Source organism: Cottoperca gobio, unplaced genomic scaffold, assembly GCF_900634415.1.
Source record: "Cottoperca gobio unplaced genomic scaffold, fCotGob3.1 fCotGob3_296arrow_ctg1, whole genome shotgun sequence".
Classification (NCBI taxonomy): Eukaryota; Metazoa; Chordata; class Actinopteri; order Perciformes; family Bovichtidae; genus Cottoperca; species Cottoperca gobio.
In genome coordinates this window covers 196-8,569 of record NW_021166905.1, presented here as the reverse complement: position 1 = coordinate 8,569, position 8,374 = coordinate 196, and the positions used below count along the sequence as shown (strand labels likewise).

Here is an 8,374-nt window from a genome sequence, read left to right as displayed (position 1 = left end):
TCCAAGAACATGAGTTACTGGAACCATGTCCTGTGGTCTGATGAGACCAAAATAAACCTGTTTGGGTCAGATGGTGTCCGGCGTGTGTGGCGGCACCCTGGTGAGGAGTACCAAGACAAATGTGTTTTGCCTACAGTCAAGCATGGTGGTGGCAGCATCATGGTCTGGGGCTGCATGAGTGCTGCCGGCACTGGGGAGCTGCATTTCATTGAGGGACACATGAATTCCAATATATACTGTGACATCCTGCAGCAGAGCATGATCCCCTCTCTTCGGAAACTGGGCCGTAGGGCAGTTTTCCAACATGATAATGACCCTAAACACACCTCCAAGATGACAACGGCCTTGCTGAAGAAGCTGAAGGTTAAGGTGATGGACTGGCCAAGTATGTCTCCAGACCTAAACCCAATTGAGCACATGTGGGGCATCCTCAAGAGGAAGGTGGAGGAGTGCAAGGTGTCCAACATCCGTGCGCTCCGTGATGTCGTCGTGGAGGAGTGGAAGAAGATTCCAGAAGCAACCTGTGCAGCTCTGGTGAATTCCATGCCCAGGAGGGTTAAAGCAGTGCTAGATAACAATGGTGGTCACACAAAATATTGACACTTTGGGCACAATTTAGACATGTTCACTATGGGGTGTACTCACTTTTGTTGCCAGCTGTTTAGACATTAACAGCTGTGTACTGAGTAATTTTCAAAGGACAATAAATCTATACTGTTATTCAAGCAGCACACTGACTACTTTAAGTTATATCAAAGTTTCAGTAGGATAATGTTATCCCCTGAAAGGATATAACAGAATATTTGCAAAAATCTAAAGGGTGTACTCACTTTTGAGATATACTGTAACTGTACATTACAATGCTTAGGCCATAAAATGACAGTGTATTTTTAGCATTGTGTAGGAAGCTGTTCATATATAAATGTGCAGATAACAATCCCTCCAACTTAAACGACAAAAACAATACACACGTTGGTGCTCCATGCCGTCCAGAACACCACATAAAAGCCTTTACCAACCTGAAGCTATCGGCAGAATTTTGGATTTATTATGTTCCTGAATGGAGCCCTGCAGGTGGCTCCAGTAGGGGACTCCGTAGTCTTGTTGGGAGACTTCAACGCACACGTGGGAAACGATGGAGACACCTGGAGTGGAAGGGCCTCCCTGATCTAAACCCAAACGGTTGTTTGTTGTTGGACTTCTGTGCTAGTCATGGAATGGCCATAACAATCACCATGTTCGAACATAAGGATGCTCCTTATGGCATCATCGGTCTGTGACCTTCAACAGTCACTGGATCGGTTCGCAGCCGAGTGTGAAGCGGTTGGGATGAGGATCAGCACCTCAAAATCTGAGGCCATGGCTCTCAGCAGGAAACCGGTGGACTGCCTACTCCGAGTAGGGAATGAGCCTTTACCCCAAGTGAAGGAGTTCAAGTACCTCGGGGTCTTGTTCGCGAGTGAGGGGACGATGGAGCGAGAGATTGGCCGGAGAATCGGAGCAGCGGGGGCGGTACTACTACTACAGGCACCGTTGTGACGAAAAGAGAGCTGAGCCAGAAGGCAAAGCTCTCAATATACCGGTCGATCTTTGTTCCTACCCTCACCTATGGTCATGACCGAAAGAACGAGATCACGGGTACAAGCGGCCGAAATGCGTTTTCTCAGACGGGTGGCTGGCGTCTCCCCTAGAGATAGGGTGAGAAGCTCAGCCATCAGGAGAGACTCGGAGTAGAGCCGCTGCTCCTTTACGCTGAAAGGAGCCAGTTGAGGTGGTTCGGGCATCTAGTAAGGATGCCACCTGGGCGCCTCCCTAGGGAGGTGTTCCAGGCACGTCCAGCTGGGAGGAGAACCCGGGGAAGACCCAGGACTCGGTGGAGAGATTATATCTCCTCACTGGCCTTGGAACGCCTCAGGATCCCCCAGTCGGAGCTGGAGGATGTGGCCCGGCGAGGGGAAGATTGGGGTTCCTTACTTCCGGATAAGTGGTAGACGATGGATGGATGGATGGATATATGTGTATGTATATATATATATATGTATGTATATATATGTGTATGTATATATTTATGTATGTATATGTTAGGTAAGATGCCTGTCTGGAAATTCTGGGGAAAAAATCTAAATGTCATCAAGGTACACAAATACGAATACATTCAGGAATTCCCTCAGAACCTCATTTATAAAGGCCTGGAACACTGCTGGAGCATTGCATAGTCCAAAAGGCATTACTCGATACTCATAGTGGTCACTGGGTGTATTGAATCCTGTTTTCCACTCATCCCCCTCTCTTATCCTAACCAAATGATAGGCGTTTCTTAATATAATAAATATATATATATATATATATATATATATATATATATATATATATATATATTACCCAGGGCTTTAGGGATAGATGTGCCAGGTCCTAAAATATAAAGAATAAGGTCATCTGGGACCAATGATACTTTATTTGGGTGGCCACCTCTGTATATATCCATCAAGTCTCCCTCTTTTCTTAAGGTGATTGCTTAGGGCTCTCTGGCAAACAAAGAGTGGAACAACGGACAGCCCCTAGCAAATGAACTCAAACTTCAACATATTTAACAAACTACAAGGTAGTCCAATCAAATTCAAAAGTGACAAAACAACTTAATCAAATAATCAAGTCCTTCAATGAAACATGTATCTATCCATCTGTCTGCCTCATGACGACCAATAATAAGAATTAAAGTTGAGCGTTCATCACAATGGGTTATGAAGAGCCACCATGTGAATTTAAGTGTCTGATAAATTTCATACCTTTAAGTCAAAGAGGTCGAAATATGGTAACAATGTTAGCAGAGATGGCATCTTACCTAAAACTGATGTAAGGGAGTGAGTGTGTGTGTCTTTGTAGATAAGACCAAAGTGGTGTCCACAGAAGCTGATGTAAGGATGCTTTAATGAGTCATTAGTGAGTCACCTGCAGCGTGCCGGGCTCAGGGGAGCGGCCTGACTACAGCCAGTCTGCAAACAGCTAATTATGACCCAGTGATCACAGTGTGCCGGGCCTCAGGGGACCTCTGATCCAACACACTGTATTATTACAAACACGCCAAAACACCTTTACTTTAACTGCTAAAAATAGCAAAGTCATGTCAGAGGTGGTCAACAGCAAATAAACACATTAACACAACTCCAGCCTGATAACAAACACTTTAACAACAACAATCAAATATAACGTAATGTAATATAATACACTTGGAAAGCATGAAACATTTATAATAAACACTTTATAATAATCATCGGTAATAAAGGGCGATGGTGAAACACTACAGTCAGGAAACGGTATTTTTATGCACTGGTCAATTTTGAGAGTCTGCTTTGAGACTAGTGAAAGAAAACATCAGAGTTAATGTTTCTAACTTTGTGTGTGCAGATTTCTCCTAAACTCACCAACAGTTACATTACATAATTGTCAGGACAGACAGACGAGGACCCAGGAGCGCAATTTCGAGATCAAGGTTTTATTGAAACACACACACAACAGGGCCGAATGAGGCACGGCAGTAGTACAGTTCAGGGATATTCAAAACTCGTAGTCGTAAGGCGGAAGGCAAGTCGGGTTTACCGGGGCTGGAGATCAGAGTAATAGTAACAGGTCAGAGTTGCAGGCAGGCAGGCAGGCAGAGACAGGTGGAGGTAATCAGACAGAGTAGAGAGAGCAGGGAGCAGAGTGGCACATAATTGAAAACAATTAGTGGTGTACCAGGCAGGGAGAGGGCTCATGACAATAATGCCTAATTTACATATTTAAACATCATATATCAGAAAACTTGTAATATAAAAAACGTATTGTGTTAATGCCAGTATTAATAATAACAATAATAGAAATACATTGTATTTGGAAGCAGAGATAAAAACAAAGCAAAACATTGGAAGGGAGTGCAGACAAACAAACCAGAGATAAAGTGTAAACACATAAAGAAATGAAGACACTTCAGAGAGTAGGGCGTTTGAACAAGTGACTTTTATTTATATTTTTTAAGATTATCTTTTGGGCTATTTATACCTTTAATGATAGTACAGATTAAGATTTGGAAAGGCGGAGAGAAACCCAGATTCCCCTCAAACAAAACCACCTGTTTGCTATCCTGCTCCAAAATGGTGGAACGACCTCCCCATTGATGTCAGGTCAGCAGACAGTCCTCACACCTTCCGTCGCAGACTGAAAACTCACCTGTGTCCACTGCACCTCGACGAATGAGAGAAAAAACTAAAATAGTAATAATAATAATTGTATTCTAGTGTTTCTGTATGTTGCACTTTTGTTTGTCTTATTTGAAGTTATTGTTCTACACTTAAAGGATTGTACCTGTTTGAAGCTGATGTACCTGCAGGATTCTTGCTGTTCGGAGTTGTATCCTCAGGATTGTTTGCACTTATTGTAAGTCGCTTTGTGAACCGTAATATAATGTATGATCCGGGATTGAACAGGGAGCCAATGTAGTTTCAGTAGAATGGGGTTCAGAGGATTTGATGTGGTTTATAATCCAGGCAACAAAGTTTTGGATGATTTGAAGTCGGTTGAGCAGTTTGGTGGGAAGGCCAGAGAGAGCAGCATTGCAGTAGTCGATCCGGGATGTGACAAATGCGTTTACCAAGACTTCTGTACTGGATTGGGACGGGCGGAGTCTGGAGATGTCGCGCAGGTTGAAAAAAGCAGTGCAGGTGATGTTCTTTATGTGGGGTGTAAGGAGAGGGTGCTGTCCAGACACCAAGACTCTTGACTTGACTGGAGGACGATGCGGAGAAGCCATCGATGATGAGGTTTGGAGCGATGGAGTTTTTGCTTTGGATAAGGTGCTTTTGGAGCCGATGAGAAGGGCCTCAGTTTTTTCCGCCATTGAGCTTCAAGGAGTTCCTGGTCATCCAGCTCCGAACATCTTGTAGGCAGGTGGTGAGGGATGTGGGCGGCAGGGCGGTGCTGGGTTTTGGGGAAATGTAGACAGTGTCATTGGCGTACAGTGAAAGTGGACATTGTAGTGGCGGAGGATTGTGCCAAGGGGAAGGAGGTAGATGATGAACAATAGTGGACCCAGTACTGACCCTGGGGGCACACCTGTGAAACTGCAGAACAACCTTGACCTGTGGTTGCTCAGTTGCACAATTTGTTGTCTGTCAGGGATATATGATGAAAGCCATGAAAGTGCTACACCAGAGATCCCAATGTTTGTAGACCTTGATGAAGAGTTTTAATGAGATCCATGGAGGATGAAGAAATCTGATAAAAAACAATCTACTCAGCAGAACAGTTCACTTTCTGATTCTGAAGGTCAACCACGCACTTAAATGCAGGTTGCTGCAAGTTTAACAATCCAAACCAGGTTGTATGTTATAAATGTTTAATTCATGGTATACTTGTTACATGAATCTGCCTTGTTTTTACGATTAATTGATTTTATTGATAATATTAATGGATGATGAATTAAATGTAACATATATAACTCTTGGTGGACATGTGGAAGTGGACAAATACCAGATTTCTTTATTTTGGATCATGTTTACATCATATATTCTAATATATCAGGTGTGTAGTAATTTCACTATTGTGTGCATCATAGTGATTCACAAAACCTTCATGAGCCGATGTACATTTTCATAGCAGCTTTGGTACTGAACTCTGTCTTTTCAGCACTGCTATCTACCCAAAAACTATTGATTGACTTTCTATCTGAGAAACAGATCATATCATATCCAGCCTGTCTCTTTCAGTGGTTTATGTATTACACATTAGCCTCATTCAGGAGTTCTTCCTGTTGGCAGTCATGTCCTATGACAGATATGTGTCTATATAGTAAACCTCTGCAATATCCAAACTATCATGAGAAAAACAACTGTGAATATCTTCCTGATTTCTGCTTGGCTTCTGCCTGCTTGTCAGGTTTCAGTGCCAATGTTAGTAAGTTCTAATAAAAACTCTGTAACCTTTATTTTGAAAGGAATAATTTGCAACAGCGCAATTCACAAACTTCCTGTGTGAGTTCAGAAGTGCTGAAATATATATGGCTTGGTGTTTCTTGTGGTTTCTGTACTCCTTCCTGGCTCTTCATACTGTTTACATCACCAGGATACTTATGATATGCTATGGAAGTAGTAGAGAAGTCAGGAGAAAAGCTGCACAGACCTGTCTACCCCATCTGCTGGTTCTAATTAACTTTTCTGGTTTGAGTACATAGGTATCTTCTAGCTCGACTGGAAACTGATCTTCCTAAAACTGCACATTTGATAATGTCTTTACAATAGTTTTGTATCATCCTCTCTTTAATCCCATCATATATGGACTGAAAAATGAAGACATTTCTAAACACATCAGGATGTTGTTCTGTTGAAGGGCAAACTGTATTAATATATGACAGAGAATACTAATGTACAGTTTCTTCTGTAATAATAATGTAGAGATGAGATTTATGTGATTCTTTAAAGTGTTTAATCTAAAGTGACTATTAAGACTATTACAACGTTTGATAATGTCTTTACAATAATTTTGTATCATCCTCTCTTTAATCCCATCATATATGGACTGAAAATTAAGACATTTATAAACACATCAAAATGTTTGTTCTGAAAAATGGTCTAATGCATTAAAAATGAAACAGTCACTGTTTAGTGTCGTAATAATGCAGAGATTTATGTGATCCTTGGAAGGTATTTAACGTGAGGATATGTTTCTGTAACATAAATGCATTATCTTAAAACAATGTAATAACTAAGAAATTAGCTGCAACACTAAATAAAGAATGCTGTTTCTGCTTGTGTTCTTGCATCCCAAAAGAAGATTTTTATTATCCAGTCACTCTGAATGTTCCTGTTGTTTTGTGTCTTTCATTATAGCATCATGTTTCTGGGTGTATTGTTAAAGTTTCAATGTCAACTGTAATTTGGTGCCTTGAGATGCAAATAAAAGTAAGGTGACCTTTCTAAATATAAATATATAATGCCATATAATGCAGTAAGGCTCGGTTGGCCCAGGGGACTCCTGAAGCAGATGCAGGTGATCGAAGCCAAAGCAAAAACCTTACAAACCACAAAGTTATAGAAATATAAAAAATTATAACTTGGTAACCAGAAAAAAAAACTATTTAAATACTTTAACCAATAGAAAAAATAGAAAATCACAGAATGAATAAATAATGCACATTTCATGTGTAGACGCTCTAATAACCCTTTGTACCTCTGAGCAAGGTACGTAACCCTGAGCTGCTCCAGGAGTCCCTGAAGATAGTTCTCTGTAAATCGCTCTGGATGAGAGCGTCTGCTGAATGACCTGGGATGACCTGTGATGTAATAATGACATTAACAGACAACACTGTAGTGTTACCATAGCAACCAGCTAGACTCAACTTATACAGCTAACCATACAGGAACCATAAAGATCAAAAGAAACATTTAAACGCAGGAAAACATCTTCATACCTGCGGGGAAATATACACATCATCCACTGTGTGTGTGTGTGTGTGTGTGTGTGTGTGTGTGTGTGTGTGTGTGTGTGTGTGTGTGTGTGTGTGTGTGTGTGTGTGTGTGTGTTTAGCCCATATTGTCCCAGATAAAAATCCTATAAAAAAAACGAACAGAACAGGATTTACACATAATTAATTTGATATGATATAGATCTAGATACAACAATTAGATCTGTAACTTCATAAATTACAACTTATATAAATTTGTCGGATGGAGTTTTACTAACTGCAACCCAACTTTCTGTCAGGCTTAGAGCCGCACGCACAAATAATACACACACCACACACACACCACACACTCCACACACCACACACACAGGTAGGAGATTCAAGAATATTAAACCAAAAACATAATGAGAGCGAATGTTTTGGTGAAATGCATACAGTATGTGTGTATTAACTTGTTACATAAGCACTTTCCCCGAGGCCAAGTAGTAAGGTATCTGAAGTGTACACACTTCCACTTCCCCTCCCTGCAGGGAATGGGGACAGAGGTCATAACTGGAAAGTGCATAAATACTGTAATGCTGATAGCCCAGTTTGTCCTGAAACGCTGCTTATAACTTGATTTTGCATTACATGGTTGAGGTTTTTGGAAGCATTATTACACAAGCAGATGAGGCAAACCAGAAATAGTCGGCTGTGGCTCAAGAGGTACAAGTGGTCCGATCCCCGGCCCCTGTGGTCAACATGTCAAAAAGTCCTTGGGCAGGATACTGAACCCCAAACTGCTCCCGATGGCGCACCACGCATGGCCTGGTGTGTGAGTGCGTGGGAATGTTTACCACTGATGAGTATGAAGCACCTTGTATGGTGTCCTTCTGACTCTATGAATGTGGTGTGAATGCTGACGTGTTGTAAAGCCGCTTTGGAGTGGTCGCAAAAGAT

The 8,374-nt window shown here is 41.6% G+C and overlaps 1 pseudogene; it reads left to right on the top strand.

Moving 5' to 3' along the window:
• Positions 1-5,442: 5,442 nt before the first annotated feature.
• LOC115005388 (olfactory receptor 2T27-like) lies at positions 5,443-6,272 on the top strand (annotated as a pseudogene).
• The last annotated feature ends 2,102 nt before the right edge of the window (positions 6,273-8,374 follow it).